Genomic DNA, 21,034 nt, shown 5'->3' with positions numbered 1-21,034 from the left:
CAGCCATCTGACTTGGATCATTTGCTACGTCTATGATTAAATCGTCTGGACTCTTTCCCCACCCCATCATCAGATCTTAGAAAGCAGATGGAGTTCATATGTATTTTCTCTGGACAAAGATTTCTCAGTCTTTGGGTTGCTTTCTAATCCGTCCATTGAAAAAATGTTTGAAATGGACATTTCTATTGTGATGATTATCTAGCTCTATTTTCATGGAATCCCTTTATTTGAATAACAAGAACAGAAACAACAACAGCACTAAATAAGTAATAAAAATGCAAAAGTAAAGGTTCCCCTCTCACATATGCGCTAGTCGTTCCTGACTCTTGGGGGAGGTTCTCATCTCCACTTCAAAGCCGAAGAGCCAGCGTTGTCCAAAGATGTCTCTGTGTCATATGGCTGGCATGACTAAATGCCAAAGGCACATGGAACACTGTTACCTGCCCACCAAAGACAGTTCCTATTTTTCTACTTGCATTTTTTACATGCTTTCGAACTGCTAGGTTGGCAGCAGCGGTGGGACAAGTAAGGGGAGCTCACTCGATTACATTGTGCTAGGGATTCGAACCGCCAAACCACCAACCTTTCTGATTGACAAGCTCAGCATCTTAGCCACTGAGTCACCGCGGAGTAGACAAAATGCCAAATTCAAGCTAAACAACTGGCTGACTGTGTGACCAACAATAACAATAATAATAATGGCTGGCTCTTGAAAAAGCAATAAATTATTGGCAAAGGACATGCCTCACTGTGACCTCCAAGAAGCATATTTTTGTGAAAACATCTGTACTCCTGAAGGTATTCAGAAGAAACATCTAAGACAAAATGATTGTTTTGTGGTTTTAGCTTGAAGCATGAGAAAAAAATGAACCTCTTTTTTCCCAAAGCATCTTCTTAATAACATGAATCCAGGAGTGTTTCAATCCACCTTCCCATCTCCAGTGGAAGCGATACTGATTTTCTGTCTAAGTTGTGAAAGGGTGTTACAGGAGCGCCTTTCACAACATGGCATTACAAAGGTCTCTGTTGCCTCTGGCGTACATGTTCAGAACATTTTTTTTCACTCACACACCCAGATACTGTAGGTGGGTTGGCTTCTAAAGGGAAAAAAAGAAAAAAGAAAACCACTATTATTTCAATTTGATGTGCATATGAGGCCACACTTCTCCCATTGCTTATTCAGAATGAGCAGTTTTGCTCATTTGATGCCATCGTACATCACAAATCCAGTTACCAAAACGGAGCAAATAATAGGAGTATGTATATACATAAATGAATATAAAAATGGATGAATGTAATTTTTTTTTTCCTAATGACTAGATAGAATGTTATGCTGTTTTCTTGGCAAAAATGTAACAGTTTGACCAATAAAAGAAACAACAACTTCCAAATCTATTTACTGTTCTTACAGTTTTTATCTGTGTGGTAACCTGTTTCCAAAGGGACGTAGTGGCTCAGTGGCTAAGATGCTGAGCTTGTCAATCAGAAAGGTCGTCAGTTTGGCAGTTCGAATCTCTAGTGCCGCATAATGGAGTGAGCTCCCTGTAACTTGTCCCAGCTTCTTCCAACCTAGCAGTTCATAAGCATGTACAAAAAGTGCAAGTAGAAAAATAGGAATCATTTTTGGTGGGAAGGTAACAGCGTTTCATGTGCCTTTGGCATTTAATTAAGCCGGACACATGTCCACAGAGACGTCTTCGGACAGCACTGGCTCTTCGGCTTTGAAACAGAGATGTGCACCGCCCCCTAGAGTTGGGAATGACTAGCACATATGTGTGAGGGTGAACTTTGCCTTTCCAATTGTATTTATCCATTCAAGGCCAGCTAAGGTGGACAAGGTACTACCACCTAGATGGGCAAAATGTAGGTATGCATGGATGAATTTGCATCAAAATAAGAGTGTTTTTATTTTGTTATTGTGTGAAGATGCTTCTGCTTGTAAAAGCGAGCTATAAATTGTGCGAAGAAGGGATGTCCTAAAACTGATAGATGGTGAAGCTTGAAATGGACAGATTCGTGTATCATCCTATCTCTAACACAACAGAAGACATCCTTTTGGGCTTCCTGGGAGGAGCCTGCTGGTGGTGGCAGCAAAAAAATCAGCTGCCTCCGAATTCCTGGCTACGTACCTGTTTAGAGGATCTTCCATCTGACGTCTTATCAGGTTTTCTTATCCTTCAGGCAAGAAGGAAAGAAGAAATTGTTTTGCTGGCAAATGCTCTTCGATTTTTGCAGCTTTGTGCTTGCAGGAAAGGGGGGCTAGCCCAAGGGCAGAACGGCTGTCCGTGCTGGGAATTTCAAACTGCCTTGTGCAGGACAAAGTAGGTCTCCCCCACTCAGTTCAAAGTTTTGTTTGATTTAATCTTATCACGAGCTGAATCCATTTCCGTGGACAATAATTGTTTATCAACATTTTAGCTTCTTTTCTTTTCTCCTCCGAAAAATTATTACTTAGAGGCTTTAAAATGGCGCCGAGCAGGCTGGTTTCTCCGGTAATAAGGAACACTTTTTGTTAATCCTCACAAGAATTCACAAGAATTCAAAACAAAAGAGATTGCTTATCATATGTTTTGGTTTCACAATAGGCCAGCAGAAGCTTTTTAATTAGTTTCATTTCTACTCCTTCATTAACTTTGCTTATCTGGAAGTTAAATGGTGATGAATCTGCTGAACGGTCTTGTTACAATGTTTACTCACTGAAAGTTCTGCAAGCCTTAAACTTCAAAATAAAAGCCTCTTTACTTAAAGCTGCATATTCAGGCAATAGAGTTTTATTAACTGCAGGCAGATAAATTTTGAAATGGCTTTAAAACCAAATATTAACTTGAAGTGTAAATTTTTTTCTTATTACTATTCAAAATACCAGCTTCAATTTGTAAAAGGCTTTCTTATCCAGGCTGCGTTACAAGATGCCGATTTTATAGCTTCTGCGTTTGATATATGACACACTCAATCAGCTCTATTCTCCTGAAGACTTCTCCTATTAACTATAAATAGTATCCCATTTAAAACCGAGGGGAGCAGAGACTTTGTTTGTTTGTGCGTTTTTATAATGGCTCCCAAATCGAAGCAGTCTAAGCGTTTCCATAATAATACATCTCAAGAAATTGTTACAAAATCGCTGCCCTTGCCTCCCACGCCCTCTACTGGAGATCTCTTAACGCAAGAAATTTCTTTTTGAAACCCTTAAAGAGTTCAGACAGGAAATTAAACAACTTTTATCGGACTTATATGATAAACTGGACGCCAAGATTGCTCAACAAGGGAAGATACGATCAGAGTTATGACTGTTATGACAGATTATGTTTCTGAAATGGAGGACAAATTGGAACTTTTGGAAAAAACTAATTCTAATTTGACATCTAAAATTCAAACGTTACAACAGGAAGTTGAAAATGCTCAAAAACAACTCGTTATGATAAATTACAATAAGACTGCGTTTGCAATAAGAGTCAGAGGATTGCGTGAAAAGGAACAGGAGAATTTGAAACAGACCTTTTTTGAGGCTTTCAGACGTTCGGTGGGAAGTCCGGGATTTAACTTTGATTGGCAGATTCAAAAAATTTATCGCCAGAACTCGTGTGTAGCAAAACAACGACAGCTTCCGAGGGACATAATTATATATTTCACCACAAGAGAATCCAGAAATGCGACAATACAGAAGTTCTACAATAACAGGCTGCGAATCGATGGACCGGACTTGATGGTTTTTAAAGAAATACCATCTCAAATATTAAGAGCAAGGAGAGACTACACTTTCTTAACTGAAAAACTCAGAGATTCTCAGATACAATATAAATGGGAAGTGCCATCTGGTATCACAGTCACATTTGAGAACCAAAAATATCGTCTCAATTCTGTTTGCGAAGCCCGAGATTTTTTACAACACAAACTCTGAAGGCGGGACTTCCTGACTCACCCGGACTTGGAGAAGACAGGAGAAGGAGAAGATAAGTAGCGGGACATGTGGCTACAAGGCGGAGGGTGCTGCTTTCCCCCTTCCGGAAGGGCAAGAAGAGTAAAGAATAAAGATCCAGCTATGCCTTTAAAATACTTCTTAAATTTTAATTTGAATAAAATTTCAGGACTCATGTCTGGTATAAAATGACAAAGCTGTATACCAATGAAGAGATATTGAGACTGAAAGAAGCGGTGCTGAATTTGGACATATATTGTATGGGACTTATATAAGACTTGTTTGAATCTTAATTTAAACTGCGCATGATCTATTCTTTGGGGCGAGGAGAGCGGAGATCATAGTTTTCTTGGATTGTGGTTTGGGATGAATGGAGTCGGGTGGCGTGGGGTAGATGGAAGGGTAGTGAAAGTTCAATTAGATTACCTTGATCCAGAATGTAAGCTGATTTTTGTATAAATTGTTATTTGAATACAAGGTTAAGAAAGATTATCTGGAGAGTCTACACGAGGGTGGAGTAAATATGAGAGGAGCAATGGATGAGGATAAAATATATATGCGGACACGGGTAAAGGCAGGATGGGAAGTATAGAATTTATATGCGGAAGCAGGTAAAGATATTGTTTAAGATTTTAAAAATAATGAGAAGCTGAGGTTAATGTTAGAGAGTATATTGACTTCTCCTTTCTTGGGGGGGGGGTTCCCCCTTTTTTTTTCTTTTATTATTTTTTTCTTTTTGTTCTTTATTTTTTTATTTTTTTTTATTTTGTAACTTCTATCTATTGGTTTCAATATACTCCAGACGTTGCTTGATAAAGAACGATGCCGGGAATGGACCTGGGAAGTCGGAAGGGGATCAGGTAGGGGGTTCAGGGGGTGGGGGGGGAGGGTGAAATATAGACTCAATTTTCAGAACAATGAATGCACTTGGATACTGTTGCTTTTTTTTCCTTTTTTTCTTTTCTTCGTTCTTTTCCTTTTATTTTTCTTTGTTTTAGTACAAAACAAATAGACCAATGAATACTAGAAATACACCGAAGCGAGGTGTAGAGGGAAAGAAGAGGGGGGAATTAAGAGGGAGTGAGAAGGGAATGTAAGGAGGGTGAGATGGTGGGAAGGGGAGAAAGTAATGGCTGAGGGGGAGGGGAAGTAGAAGAGGGATTGTTGGAAGGGGGAAATGAAAGTTGGAGGGGTAGAAGGAAGGGTGTATGTAGATAGAAGTGTTATGAGTTGTTTATTGTTTCTTTTTTTTTTTAACTGCACAGTATTTAAGTGATTGTATAAAGGAAAATGAAAATGTAATAAAAGAATCTTTGACAAGAAGACATCCTTTTGGTGATCTAGAACTTATTTTTTTAAAGCATCCTTTTGTCCTTCGATCAATCCAGTGTTGATATGATGGGATGACGTATTTGCTCTGCCCTTGTTTGGGTAGGTGGGTGAATGGAAGGGAATGAAAAACGTTGCAATCTGTTTTATAAGCAGAAGGGCATGGAGCTATAATTTGGTGCCAATTTTCACTAGCATGAGGAGGAAGACCCAGGAGGCTGCAGGCAGGTTTTCCATTGTTGCCCTCGCATTTCATGCGTCCCTTCTTATCCTGAATCAGTTTTGCAAAGGTTTAAAATGTGAAGACGCAGTAACCTTGAACAGAAAATCTCCACTCAGCTGTGAAGTTCTGCAAAGACCACCATGGCTCATAGGGCTGCTGAGACCGTCAAATGTGGCTGGGAGGGAAATATTATACATACAACCTTGAGCTGCTTGGAGGAAAAATATTATTAAAACAAATAAAAAATGTAAAATACAGGAACATGTCCATTCCCCCCCCCCCCAACAGAACTTTTATCATTTTGTTGAAAAATGCAGCAAAAAGCTGGTTTTATCCTGGGCGGTGGATTGGTGTTAAATACAGAGTACAGTTATGCAGGTAGCTCTTGACTTACAAGAGTTCATTTAATGACAGTTCAAAGTTACAAGGGTACTGAAAAAAGAAACATGACCATTTTTTTAACACTTATGACCGTTACAGCACCCCTTTGGTCATGTGATCAAAATTCAGATGCTTGGCATCTGGTTCATATTTACAACTGTTGCAGTGTCCCAGGGTCACACGATCTGCTTTTGCGACCTTCTGACAAGCAGAGTCAATGTGAGAGTCAGATTCATTTAACAACCGTGTTATTAACTTAACAACTGCAATAATTCACTTAACAACTCTGACCAGAAAGGTCGTAAGGTAGGGTAAAACTCATAAATGTCTTGCTTAACAATGTGAATGTTGGGCTCAATTGTGGTCGGAAGTCAAGGACTACCAGTAGATCCCCAGTGGCCATTCCAATCAACTCCAAAAAATAAGCAGCCAAAGGAAATCAACATTCCAGAATGATCCAGTCTTATAAATAGGAGTGCAATTCCAGCAATGGGATGAATAAGTTTCTCTCCTGCTGGTCAAGTGGAATTTCAATATGGTGATATAGCTTGGAATATTTGCAGGAAAATGCCATAGACGTTGATACAAAAGAGACACTTAAGCTATTAATTAGTTGGTAGTTCTCTATATGCAATTAAGGACGAGAAGGAAATAGGTCTTTGACTTATTTTTTTTTTTTACAAGCATCATAAATTCACTATCATCATGCTCAAGTGCACAATGTCTTCATAGCTATGTTTTTAGAGTATTTTTAAATAAAATACTATGATTTGTATTATATTTGAAGCAAGCTTTCACGTGTGCCTTTATGTTTTTGTGTATAATTTTTATTATTTATTAAAACTTAAATGAGATAAAAATGAACACAAAAAAGAAGAAAATCAAAGAAAAAGTGAAAAGTGCAATAGAAAAAAGTTGAAAAAATAGAAAAGAAAGAAATATCTATAAAGAAGTGGTTTCTGATATTTTTCACAGCAGCATTAAGTAAAATATACATTTAAACTCCCTCTCTACCTCAGATTGCTCTTTTTCTGTAATCTATCCTGTCTAATCAACAAAAACCATAAATCACTTTTTATTTATGCAAAAATAAAATTAGACATTCCAATCACCAATAAAATGTCAAAATCTGTCAATTTTACCAACTATTCCTTCCTATTGGATAATGTTGAATATTTCCATCTCTGTACATATAGTAATATCATCACAGTAATTTATTGAAGTAATCTTCCATTATTATTTTTTTCCATTAACCCCAAAAGGAAAAGCTGTGACTTCAATTTAATATTCATTTTTAAAATCTGTTACTTACTGTTGTAAGTCAAGGAGTACCTCTACTCAAAAATCAAGGAACACAAGGGCAGTGTGTTCAAGAGGAGACCGGAAGTCCTGACGGACGTATGAAATGATTGAGGCAACAAATCCTAACCTATCCTTGAATGGAAATGTATCTGTTTGCTAGCATTCATTGATTCCATGGTTTCCATTCGGAAAACTTTTCAGTTTTCCCCTTTGTTGTCTCCTACTGATATACTAAATGGCACTTTTGAATGGGATCATAGGAATGTAGCTCTTTTGCTAGAAGATATGTGTGATCTGCATGTAAACAGTAAATTTATTGTTAAAATGAAAGAAGTGGTCCAGATATGTATATTGTGCATTGTATCCTGGTTTGTTGGGAAGGACTTCAGATGGCCTTTTGCAAAAGAAGATAAATTAAAAGCAAATTAAATAGTAGGAAATAATAGGTAGGAATTAGATTTAATAACAGTGATACACAATTATTATATAGATGGTGAAGAATACATCTGAAGAGAACATATACTGACATACAAGTTTTTCAGAACTACTTTTTTATATACTGGAATTACTTATGATCTATGACTTAAGAAAGAGATTCCATTTCTGACTGATGTATCCATAAACAAAGCTGTGTGAGATATAGTTGGTAAAAAAATAAAAGAAAGCATTCACAGTGCGTTTAAAAAAAAGTCTTGTAATAGCAAGAACATTGAGCTGGAAATTGGACCCCATCATAGCCCATATTTCTTTTCTGTGTCAGGCAGAGTCCTTTTCAAAAGCTTTCTCCTCTCTATTTTTAAATGTCAGTGAAGATAACAATCAGAGAAAAATTCACTTCAACCTTCACTCTCCAATTTTCACAGTGAACAAAACCTTACTGTTAATTGCTTACAGCATGACCAGTATCTTCAGACAGGTCTCGGATAGTCCAGAGTCAATTTTCCCCATTACAGAATTCCTGCTGGCCTTAGAAAATGTCCATATGTTTCTCCAGAAATTAAACAGACCAAAGAGCAGGATCTGACCAGATTACAAGACAATCAATGTGACACAATAGCATTTACAAAGATCTTTTTAAAGCAGCTTAGCAAAGTGCACCTCTCTATTAAACTCATTAGGAGTATCTCCGGAGACAACTTAAGATGGGCTGTAGTAAAGAAATAAACATTTAGAGCAGTGTTTCTCAACCTTGTCAACTTGAAGATGTCGACATTCGCTGGCTGGGGAATTCTGGGAGTTGAAGTCCAGACATCTTCAAGTTGACAAGGTTGAGAAACACTGGATTTAGAGTAAGAAAAAAGGAAATCTGAAAATCGGTTAAAACTTCATTAAAATGTAATAATCAACTGGTCATAAAATATTTTAAGTGCCCTTGATAACGATAAATTAATAAAAAAAAATCCAATATAAAAGATGGATCAACCCATCTTTTGTACAGGTTTTTTAAATGTTGATCCATTTCTTTTATATAAAGCACCAAGTGGGATAGTTGGAAAAATACAGTATAAAACAAAGGGGAATCCGTCAAGTAGTGAACAAAATACAGTTTTGCCATATAGTTAACAAAATAAGCATCATTCCATGAGGGAGAGTTCCCTGATAAAATTGCACCTGAAACAAAGTTGCAGTATTTCAGTGTTTTACATTTCATTATTTGCTTTTTTTTTGCAGAATGTATTCAATAGTTTGAAAACAATTACAGGCCTTTCTATATAGACTCAGGGTTGAGCTTCAAAAATTGCAGCAACGGGTTCTCTGTCCTGATGCTGGATGGATGTGGGTGTGGTGGGCGTGGCCTAGTCAGCCTCCTGCACCACAGCAGGGAGGGGTGCTTCACCCTCCCCAGGCTCCAGAGACTTTCCTCCAGCCTCTGGGAGGGTGAAAACTGCTTCCCCCATGCTCTGGAAGCCCTCTGAAGCCAAAAACAAGCCCATTTTCAGATTTCTGGAACCTCCTGTAATCCCCCCCCCCCCCCCCAGCCTCTGCATAGGCCCTGCATTTACTGGCATGTTGAACGGGCCATGTGGAGACTCTGGGGAGGGGAGGGGAGGGGTGGGCATGGCCAGCCAGGGGTGGCATTTGGGGTTCGCTGAACTGGGCACAATCCTACCTAGAGGATCGCCCGAACCCATGCAAACCCCCACCACTCACCCCTGCATGTACTCCTTGAGTTATAGCAACAATTGAACCCACAATTTCTGTTGCTGAATGATGCAGTTGTTAGGTCAGTTTTTCCCCATTTAATTACCTTTCTGGCCACAGTTGTTAAGTGAATTGTGGTGGTTGCTAAGTTAGTAATATGGTTGTTAAGTGAATCTGGCTTTCCCATTGACTTTTCTTCTCAGAAAGTTGCAAACGGTGAGCCCTAAACATGGCAACCGTCATAATATGGAGTCAGTTGCCAAGTGTCTGCATTTTGATCATATAATCATGGAGATGCTGCAGCATCATAACTGTGGGAAATGGTCATAAGTCCTTTTTTCAGTGCTGTTGTAGCTTCAAATGGTCACTACATGAACTGTTGTAAGTCGAGGACTTGCTGTAAAAGCAGGCTGAACATACAGTAAATCTCTTTGAAAAGTTGCCTGGCCCAAGACTATTTCAAAAATAAGGAACAAAAAGATGGGGTGTCTAAAATAATGGGTTGGAGAGATGCTTTAGTTAATAAACAGATATGCCAAATTAATTAGATGTATATCAGTGTATGTATGTATCTATGTATGTTGTGTGTGTATGTTATGTGTGTATGTATGTATGTATCAGTGGTGGGTTTCAAAAAAATTTGGAACCTCTCTGTAGGTGTGGCCTGCTTTCTGGGTCCATTGGTGGAACCTCTTCTAACTGGTTCGGTAGATTTGACAACCGGTTCTACTGAACTGGTGCGCACCGTTCATCAAATATATGTGTGTGTGGTGTGTGTGTGTGTGTGTGTGTATACACACACACACACATACATACATACATACATACATACATACATACATTCTAGAAATTGGTTTCCTTCTGCCTTCTTTTGGGGAATAAATTTCTTTTGGGAACAAAACAATTCAAAAAAATGTTCCATCCTATAGTCATCACTTGTAACATTTTGAATATATCCAGCCTACTAAAAAGTTATTTCTGTGTGCAATTTTCCTTTTTAAATTGTGTTTTATTTCCTTCTCCTTTTACCACATAATGGAGAATTCAGCCTGCAAATCTGTATCTTGAGAGTTTCTGTTTTTTGTTTTTGTTTTATTCTAATTCAGCTGAAATTTCTAAATGTTTGCCCAGTTGCCAGGGCCAAAAAGAGATGGATGTTGGAATATTTTCCTAACAAAGAGCAAGGCCAAAATGATAAAATATTAATTCTGTAATTTTACATGCAGATAGTGATGAAGCCAGAAACAATTAGCCCAATTTTAATTCCCTTGTAGATACAATTATAATGCCTTGTCTATCTATAAAGTAGAATCCATACACCACAATTCTGGATTTCATTTAAAAGTAAAACTTTACCACGTGAGATATATTAAGCAGTAAACATATACGATTAAACTTTCATAAACAGCGAGATCTCATTGCTTTGTAAATGAGTGAATAATAAACATCTTAACAGAGCAAGAAAAGCACTAATGTGACTGGAAGCCTTGTGTTTCTGGAAAACTTTTGATTTATTCTTTAATCATTTGTTAGGGCATTTATATGGCAATTAAGGAATAGAAATGGACTGCAACAGATCTCCCTTCAATTGTCAACCTTTTTTAAAAAGATAGTATCAGAAACAATTGCTAAACATGAAATGAAAGACTTCTGCTGAGATGTAGTTTAATCTTGTATGAGTTAAGAATATTTTACTGACAATCAGGAATCTTAAATAATTAAATGCTGAGTAATATTATTTCTCCCCCCAATGAGAAATCATTATTCATTCTTCACAAGGCTTAGTTTATTCACAGGATTGATTTCTTATATATCAGCATTGGTGGCAACAGGTCCTGATTATTTATTCTTTTCCTTTCTGTCCCAGATGATTCTCAGACAGAGGCATTTATTCTTGTGCATTTATCCCATTTATGACAAATGGGTATCTTTTTTCATTTGGTGCACAAACATTATTTGGTTAAAAAGTGCAGTTGTTTAGAAAAAGACAGCTTGTGTTTGCAATAGTTAATTCATTCAGATACCTTCATAGTGTCAGCCCAAGACAAAAGCCACGATGAAAAATGCTTGCACAGTTTGTCCATTATACTTGACTTTTGAAAAGACAGATGGCTCTTCTTAGCCCCTTGTAGATGCATTTTAACTAGCACTGAGCTAAAATGGGATGGTTTTCATAAAATATGGGTCTGTTTATAAGATGCTGAATCAGTTTGCTGACTCTACCTTTCTTTATTCAGTCCATATGTATGCAATTGACAGGGGAAGCAAAATACAGTATCGTTGGAATGGAGGCATTTTCATATGCTGCAGCAACTGCAGATAATTCCCCGGTGGAATTGGGATGTAGCCCATATGTACTTCCAAAATACTTTCAATGTAATCTGTGTAAACATAAAATATTTTAGAACAGCCTATCAAGATTTAGGCTAGAAGGATAAGGAATGGAGATACATTTTTATATAAAGGTTTTTTTTTCATTTTCATAACATATAAATCACATGTATACTATTACATAGCCAACATTGTACTGTATTATAAAATGTTTACATCAATTCATCTTACCATCAACTCCCAAAAACAATTATTGGCTCTTCTGCTCTCCATACATCATATTTGTCACTTTCTTCTCCTTCTCTCCTCCCCCTCCCTTCCTCTCTCCTCTTTCCACTCCTCCTTTCGCTCCTTCTCTTCCCCCCCCCCCCCCCGCCCTCTCTCCTATCCCTCTCTTCTTCCCTTACCTCTTGAGAATGAAGATACATTTAATCATTTCTTTGTTAGATCTACATTCTGCATTTCCTCCAAAGCTCTGGGAAGGAAGCATGGTACATTTTGCCCTCAAAAACCAAACTGTCTTATTTAGTCAAGTAACCTTGGCTAACTGGTAGGGTTATTTACTTGGACCACTTAAAGTTGATTAGTAGATAGCCTAAAAACTTATAGGATAAAATAGGATAGGAGAAATAAATCATGAATTAAGTTAGAATCCAACCTCTTAAAATCATCGAATTATTCTTAAAATTCATCAAACTATTCTTAATAGAGAATAAACATTGTATAGTGTAGCACTGAACTGTATGATACATAATACATTTAATATATGAAGTCATAATCTGGTTTTATGTTTCTTTCTTACTGATAATGAGCAGTGAACACTCTAATGTTCTAAAATTGCATATTACAACAAAGTGGCTGTAGAGAAAATGGATTTTTTACTCAAGTTTCTTTGTCCTATACTGACCTATGGGTTCAACAAGACTTTGAAATGTCTCATGCACTTAATTACAGAGCTTAATATTGGTGAAGTTTCTTCCACTAATTTTGCTGCAACATAATTTAATTAAGATTCTCTTTCACAGAGACCTGTGGCCTGTCTCTTTCCACAAAACGTCCTTATCGTTTCCTATATAATTTATTAGTGCTCATTGGCATTGCTTTGATCCTTTATCCAACATTAAGTACCTGTTCCATGTTATCTATGCTCAGGACTAGTACCATATACAGGTCCTTAAACAACATCAAACTTTTTTTTATACTTCTGGATTTTGTTTAAATATAGGAATCACATATTTCTTTGCTACAAACTGACCAACAACAGTAGTACCCCATCACACAATGTATGCAATACGTTAAGTTTTATTGCCAAGGTCTTCACTTCTAACCAGACATTTCTAACCATGCTCTTAAATCCAAAGAGATGATCTCCTATGGCTCTTCAATTCTTAGCAAATTGTACCTAGTTGTTCCTAACAGCGCCTTGGATGATAGCTTAAATCAATATGATCAGATCATCTGCTTTCTTCACTTAGGTGAGAACAATTCGGTCTCAATGTGATCTCATGAATTCCTACATTATGGAGTTGTACAGGGCAAATTAATGTTCAGTAATTTGTGTATGATAAACTTACATCTGGTATGGGGTACCCACCTTATCTTTTTTTCAGAATGAGACACATGTAGATGCTTCATCCCTCCCCCCACTCTCCTCTCTCTCAGTGTGTGTGTTGTGTGTGGTGTGTGTGTGTGTGTGTGTGTGTGTGTGTTCCAGCATAACTCTGGAACGTCTCGAGCAATTTTAACCAACTGGTACACAGATGACTTACTTTCTGGAAACAAATACAGTGGGGTTAAGACACACCTCGTGGTGTGTTTTCTTTTAAGATACAGCCTATTGTGCCTTAAAATGGCTTCTACTGTACTGCTGTAAATGGCTTCTACTTTACAGTGCCGTGGAGTTGCCATGGTAATGGCTTCACAATACGCCACAAACGGAGCTCCCTCTGGTAAGGGGGAAAGTCCAACGTTAGAATTACATTGTCTGGATATTTTCCTCTTAGAGATAAATACTCGGTCAATGCCAGGTTATAGGCTAGTTCATTATAAGTTCTTACATTGCTAAATCTCAACATTAGTCACTGAAATGCCAATGTGATCAAGGTCATGGAGCAAATAGCTCTTATAAATAAGAAAAGGGTATTTTAACAACAATAGATGGATAACACACAATGAGAACGAAATGTACCATTTTTATTGTACTATATTGTAGATACACAACAGAGAAAAATAAATGCTACACATAAAATCTGTGTCTGTTCAAGGCTGGGAAATATTAAATCTTGTATCTTGATTTGAAATCTAGTGAGGTTTCATAAATAAAGATAGAGGTTTAAGAATTAATTCTTACACAATAGAAATTAAGGAACTCACATTTTGGAGCTCTTTATAACCAGGTTAAAAAAGTGTTCTTTTGTTGTAGTAGTTAAGGCAGGACGTTAAACACCAGGAGACTGTGAGTTCTAGTCCTCCTTAGGCATAAAGCCAGCTGGGTAACCTTGGGCAGTCACTTTTTCTCAGCCCTTGGAAGAAGACAAGGGCAAATCATTTCTGAAAACTTTGCCAAGAAAACTCTTGGGACTCATTCACATAGTCATCAGGAGAAACATTGACTTAAATGAACCCCTCCTCCACTAAAACAGAATCCACTTAAATTCAGCTTACAGAAAATGCTCAGATGCATTGAACATTTAATTTCTCTATCTCTTTAATGACAATGGCTATTATTAATGAGAGAGCAAGCATAGCAATAAAAGTTCTATGGGGAACGAAGAAGAATGTGCTATTGTGATTTTATTGCCTGCTTGTTTTCCCTGCATAAGGAACTAAGCATCCTTCAGAAGCCGAAGAAAAGAAATAGTGTGTATATACAACTTTTGAAAAACAATATTTATTTAGGATGAAGATAATCTGCTGCCCTTCAAACAAGTTAGAATAACTAGAATTCCCAGAGAGCAAGATTTGGGAGCTGTAGCATCTACAACTTTTGAAGGACGTTAATTTAAAAAAGGCCAATTTAGAAGATCAGGTTGTCAAAATGAGCTGTTGTAAATGGCGAACATTATTTAGTATTTTGTTCTATTATGGGGGTCTTTTTCCCTGTTAATGGGAACTCAGAACAGCTTATCAAGTACAGTTTGGGGAGCCATTCTGAAGTATTTTTTCACGAAACATTTGCTTTTCCACTCTGCTTATAGCCGAAACTACACATCTGCGCCACCTCTGCAAGAAATGGTCATATAAGTTCTCTTCTTTTTCCTGTTAATGTTTTGGCGCGGAAAAGGGAATGACTGCAACAGATGTTCCTTCCCTAAATTCATGGGGGAGCAGAATTGCAACTGCTGGCATATTCCCAATTGCCAGAGCACCTGCTGCTTCTGTTTCCCCAAATCCCACATTTAGTGTTAATAGCTAGGTTTAGACAAATGTTTCTGTAACATTCACATTGTGTTAAGCACAATTTAGCACATCAGTTGAAAAGATATCCAAGAATAATTAATGAAAATTCATAGCATTTTCATGCATAGAGTTCATGAATTCCCAAAAAAACTGCATTATTTTCCTCCAGATATAAAGGTTCCCCTCGCACATGCATGCTAGTCATTCCCGACTCTAGGGCAGTGCTCATCTCCGTTTCTAAGCCAAAGAGCCAGCGCTGTCCAAAGACATCTCCATGGTCATGTGACCACCATGCCTAAATGTCGAAGGCACATGGAGCACTGTTACCTTCCCACCAAAGTGGTCCCTATTTTTCTACTTGCATTTTAATATGTTTTCGAACTGCTAAGTTGGCAGAAGGTGGGAGAAGTAACAGGAGCTCACTCTGTTATGTGGTTGCTAGTGATTCGAACAACTGAACTGTCAACCTTCTGATAGACAAGCTCAGTGTCTTAGCCACTGAGCCACCCCGTCCCTATTTTCCTCCTAGGATGGGATAATTTTAAAGACAGTTTCTAAACAATCCTCCCTTTTATATGCATTCTATATACACATTTCCCTAATGTACACATTTTTTTCTAGTTTTGGAAGCTAAATCAGTATGTTTAAAGAGATTTGGGAAACCATAGAATAAAAATATTGCTCTTTATTAATTTGGAAAATACATGTTACAATAGAAGGGAATAAATCTATAGCTCAGGGTTGCACCGTGGAGTTCTTGGTATTTTCTGAGGTAGGTTGTTTTGGTTGCAGAAATTAAATTCCAATTCTCTAAGAGCTGTGGGGGCTTTGGGCACAGTCAAATCAAATTTTCTTTTCTTAAAGACCTTCTTTGAACTTAAGCCAAGATTCATAGAAAAATAAATAAGCTTTAGAGCAGACTTTCAAGTGAAGAATAGCTGCTATGAACAAACACAGATGAAGTAAAGGCCACGATTGAAGGACTGGCAAGTAGAGCAGTCTCACAGAAACTTTCTGGATAATGAGGGCATGGAAGATCACCCATTAATGGTCTGGATGGCTTCTCCTTGTAAGGATTTAGCTGATTTAGTGCCAGGAGACGAAGACATCATACTCTCAACCACAGTGGAAACTTTTAAGGGACCTTGGGTTCAGTACATCTACATCATTTCCTAATCAGGTTCAGAAATTTACCTATTTTACTGTCTTGAAACTATTAAAAATCTTCAAAACAACAAATTGCAAAGCCACATGGCAAGTTGTCACTTCCAGAATAAGAGAAAAAAGATAACTATTTTAAGAGTATAATGAATTTGAAACAAACAGCAAAAAGCTTAATAAGATTTTAATCTAAGGAAGTTATACATGATATTATTAGATATTTCCAGCAAAATATTAGAACTTTTGCTGAAATAATTATGTAATAATAGCAGCCCTTCATGGATTAAATTGTTTAGTCTAATTTTAAGGTCACAGGACTTTATGATTTCAGATATTAAAAAGCGAACGAAAAATTCCAGGCATAAAAAAGAAAGAAGAAATAAATAAATAAAAAGAGAAAGAAGAAGAAAGAAAGAAAAGAAAGAAAGAAAGAAAGAAAGAAAGAAAGAAAGAAAGAAAAGGATTACTTTTGTCTCTGATCAACATTGGGACAAAATTATCAGCGCTGAAACAAAACTTTCATGAAATTAAATTATGTACTCTAAGTCTTAACATAAATTTGAGACTTTAGATTTCGAAATTGGACACCTGAAAAAAGTTATTAGTCCAGGCATTAAAAAATAAAAAAGGTGGATGGGAGAGAGGCTTGCCTTTTCTCTTTGATCAGCATTGAGACCAAATGACAGAAAGTGGTATGGCATTTGAAAAATCCAGGAGATATTTGAAGAATGAGGACAGAAACCAGCAACTACAATATCAGCAATGATGTCTGCTTCAGTGGATGGATATTAACAAGAAGATAATACTTCAAAGACTTACAGGATGCAGAGCTGATCTGATATAGATATATCAGAACATAAAGAAGGTTCGAATGGTTCAAAGTTAATAGTTAGCTTATTTGTTGTGCAACCAGTAAATCCAGTCAGTCTTGGGAATAGAGATTAGTTTTAGTCATAAATAAGGGCTACCAGAAATAGGATACAGAAATCCCAATGAGCAGTAGAACAGAGCAAAGAGATAATCTGAGTACACAGCTTCTTCTTTTGCAGTTAATTGGTAATATTGATATATAAATTGAGATATCGGTTTTTACACATTTTAAACAGAAAGTGCAAATTAGCAGAAAAAGCCAGGGGTTTTTTTTAAGACACATTTGTTTTTATTTTCAAGTTAACCATTTGGAGGACTTAGTAATGATGATAATAACCAACAAGAGTCCCTTTTGTGAATTGTAGCAGCTTGCTGATTCACTATTGTCATGCCATTTACTAGAGGGCTATATTGTAATTGTAAAACTAAATGTTATATTAAAGCAGCATTAAGATTGTGACTTCATCTCCACAGAAGCAAAACTTTTTTAACAAGAAGTGTCTTCTTATTGTCTACATCATAGGTTGGGTTGCCAATTTTTTACTACTAGTTTGGGCATGCTCCCACACTTGCTCCCACGTGGTGCTTTTGTGCATGCACAGAAGTGTCCAGGTGGGGTGGGTGGAGCCTCCCGCCGCCACTTCTGATTCTGCTGATTCAGGCCGAACCGGCAGCAATCCACCTCTAGCTGATTGGTTTTTCACTGACTTAGTTTAGCTGATGTCTAAACGAGACCAGCCAGTTATAAAGAACCATTGCCCAAATATTATGTCAACTCACAAAGCATCCCGGCCTTCTCGCGAGTTGCCATAAAAGGGGGAATGGAAACAGACATTCCAGACTTATCTCTCTCAAGGCTATATCCCAGGGTTACTTACAGCTGCCGAAGGGGAGGAATCTCTACAACCCTCAAAATTGCCCTGTTGGCAAATATGATTCATGACACACCCTGGGTGGGAGGGGGGAAACAGGGCCATGATTGGGGCCATAAATTATGTGGGGTCAGAGCTGGCTTCACTTGGGAACATGCCTTGGCTCAAGGCTCATGATTTAATTAGGGCATCCTAATTAATTCTGATATGTTAATTATCTCTTCTGTGAGGTGTTAGTACAATGTCCCTTACCTCTGCCTTTGTTGGGACAGTGAGCATATTTAAGCAATAATGAAAGAGCTTTTGGGAGGAGGTTGCAGACCTAGGCACAGTTTTCCTTGTCATTATTCTGGCTTCCAAAACATTCAATAATAACACCACAAACCTGAAAATTAGAAAAAGGAAACAAATCATCTATGTAATGTCTTCCAATAAAAGTAAAACCCACGTGAACTTTATGAAAATGTACTGACTCACTCAACTCAATTTGGCACAATCAATGCAAGCTGTGAAATCATAACTCTTGCCATACATCAAAAAATCTCCAAAACCACCCAATAGACTATTAAAACCACGTGGCATCATTTTAGCACACAAACCGATTAACGCCCTCAAAATATCCTAGATCAGGGGTGTCAAACTCACATAATTATGGCATTGCCATGTGATGCATTGTGACTTTCTTCCTTTGCTAAACCGGGCATGGGGCGTGGCCAGCGTGTTACACATCTGGCCCACGTGCCAGAAGTTTGATACCCCCGTCCTAGATAAACCAAAAGATCCAGCAGCCTCAGAAAAAAACAACATAAATCATCTAGAACATACAGTGTAAGGACTGTAGAAGCCATCATGGAGGACTAACAGGCAGAAAACCAGCACATTCATTACACTAACTAGCAATCAGAAGACCTGATAAAAAGTCCTTAATTTACAATACACGGACAGACTCAACCATAGTTTTCAACTGGAAAACTAAGCATCCTATATCAAGCGAATTCAAAAATGCCGGTGAATTTCTGAAAGCCCTGCACTCTGATAAATTAGCCATCAACATGCACATGGAGATAATCCTACTCAAAGAGACAATCAAAAAGCCAAAAGGAAACAAAAAGACCTCCCTACCAGCAAGACCTCCTCTCTATATGAGTAGAGGGTAAACCCAAGATTAACAATTGAGAGTAAACAATATCCCAATCAAGGAACTACTAACATAGACAACTAACAGTAAACAACAGTCTAATCAAGGAATCACCAAAACTATTCCAATCAACATTGACAGGGAAAACCACTAGTTAGAATATAAAATAAGAGCTAACTCACTGTTTTCTAGCACTGTTGGTGTAACTGGTTTAGTATAGAAATGTATGAAAAAAAAATCCTCCACTTAGAAAATCCCAAGGACTCACAGTTCAGTCCTGAGCTATAGATGTTCTCTTCTATTGATACTGTCTTTGTCTGTTTGTCACCTTTAATTGGATGAAACAGTGTCATTAGGCAATAATTTTCAAACCATGGTCCCTCAAACAGGCTAACATATAGAATGCTGGGATCCATTACTCCCAAGGGAATAACATTGGAAAGTTCTGTTCACTTCAGTATTGATATGTTACTATGTTATGTGGGCAGCTGGAAGGGAGCATGGCAACAGGGAAGGTTGGAAGTGTTTCAGGGAAATTTTCCCACACTTGAGCAATCTCTTTTGTCAGAGTTTGCAGCAGCAATCACATCCAGAAAGTACACACAGGTAACTGATTCAGCAGGGTTAATTAACTTTTCTTTATATATAATATAACACATGAATTAAATATAAAATACCAAAAGCAGGTTTTCCAAATACAAGCAAACACAGGCAGAGGAGAGAGCATTTTCAATTTCAGTTTCAGAGCAGTAGACTAGGTTTTTTTTTTTTCCAGTTCAGCACAGACTCAGAGCTTTAGTACAGAACTGTTGAACTAAGCCATGCCCAGGCTCCTTGCTGTCTCCTTGTTGCTCACACAGCAAATATTGATTCTGTTTCCAAACAGCCTTCATTGGCTGACTTAGTTGCTATGGCCTAATCATTGGCTGACCTTGTTACCATGTCCTCTTCCAGTCTGAAAATCTACACTGACATATTTATTTTAAAGGATCACTTGGTGACAATGAGAGTTCATTGTAGGTATATTAGCACCATAGCCTGACCATTGCATCTTGTTCTTCTCAGTTAAGTTACCAGCTATATAGTTGTGCTTTGGGCAACTCTCTAATTTATCTTTTTGAGCATTGTATCTTTTTTTTCATATGTTGAGGAGAAACACTTAACCTTTCCTTTAAAAATGAAAAAAAAAAAGTTTTATTTATTATCTCTTTTGAGGCTGTCCTATCTCCAAAGGGAGAGATAGAGATGGATCCTCCCAACCTCATACCTCCTTAGAACAGGGAAAAAGTTGCATTGTGGAAATTATTTAATGGTGCCACAGTGGGTTAGAGTGCAGTCTTGCAGGCTACTTCTGCTGCCTGCAGTTTGACAGTTCAAATCTCACCAGGCTCAAGGTTGACTCAGCCTTCCATTCTTCTGAGGTGGGTAAACTGAGGACCCAGAATGTGCGGGGGGGCAATATGCTGACTCTGTAAACCGCTTAGAGTGGTCTGTAAAAAACACTGTAAGTGGGATGTAAGTCTAAGTGCTATTGCTATTTCAATTTTTTTTGCATATTATCTTTTAATTGTCAGTGGTGAGACCCTCTGACACTCACATTCTGGGATTAGGGGATGGATGCAAATTGGGTTCACCTTAGAAGATAAATTGGTCATAGCATGAGCTATCAAACCACTACTAAAGAGCAGGAGGCAAGATCAGTGAGGATGTGTAGGATCTTTAACTTTCTATTCTATTGGCTCAGCCGTCTACTACAGCTTCTATAAAACAGACAAAATTTGGAACCTGACTAGTGAACCCTCCAGCTTAATATATTTAGCTCACAATTGCCAGTGAGAACTACAAATTAAGAGAAGTCATTAACAAGAAGGATTAAAAAATAAATATGGAAGGAAACAAAAATGCTAGGTCACCAATCTATATTTTAGCTTTTAAAAGGCTATCTATAAGTAATGTATATTATTATTCAA

At 37.6% G+C, this 21,034-nt stretch overlaps 1 protein-coding gene across 1 annotated transcript in view; it reads left to right on the top strand.

The window, feature by feature from the left end:
• The window catches only part of GPC6 (glypican 6), a 934,808-nt gene that overhangs the window by 432,891 nt on the left and 480,883 nt on the right, over positions 1-21,034 (top strand).

The sequence above is a fragment of the Thamnophis elegans genome, chromosome 11 (genome assembly GCF_009769535.1).
Source record: "Thamnophis elegans isolate rThaEle1 chromosome 11, rThaEle1.pri, whole genome shotgun sequence".
NCBI lineage: Eukaryota > Metazoa > Chordata > Lepidosauria > Squamata > Colubridae > Thamnophis > Thamnophis elegans.
The sequence above is the reverse complement of the archived record's forward strand: the minus strand, read 5'-3'. Positions and strand labels throughout refer to the sequence as shown.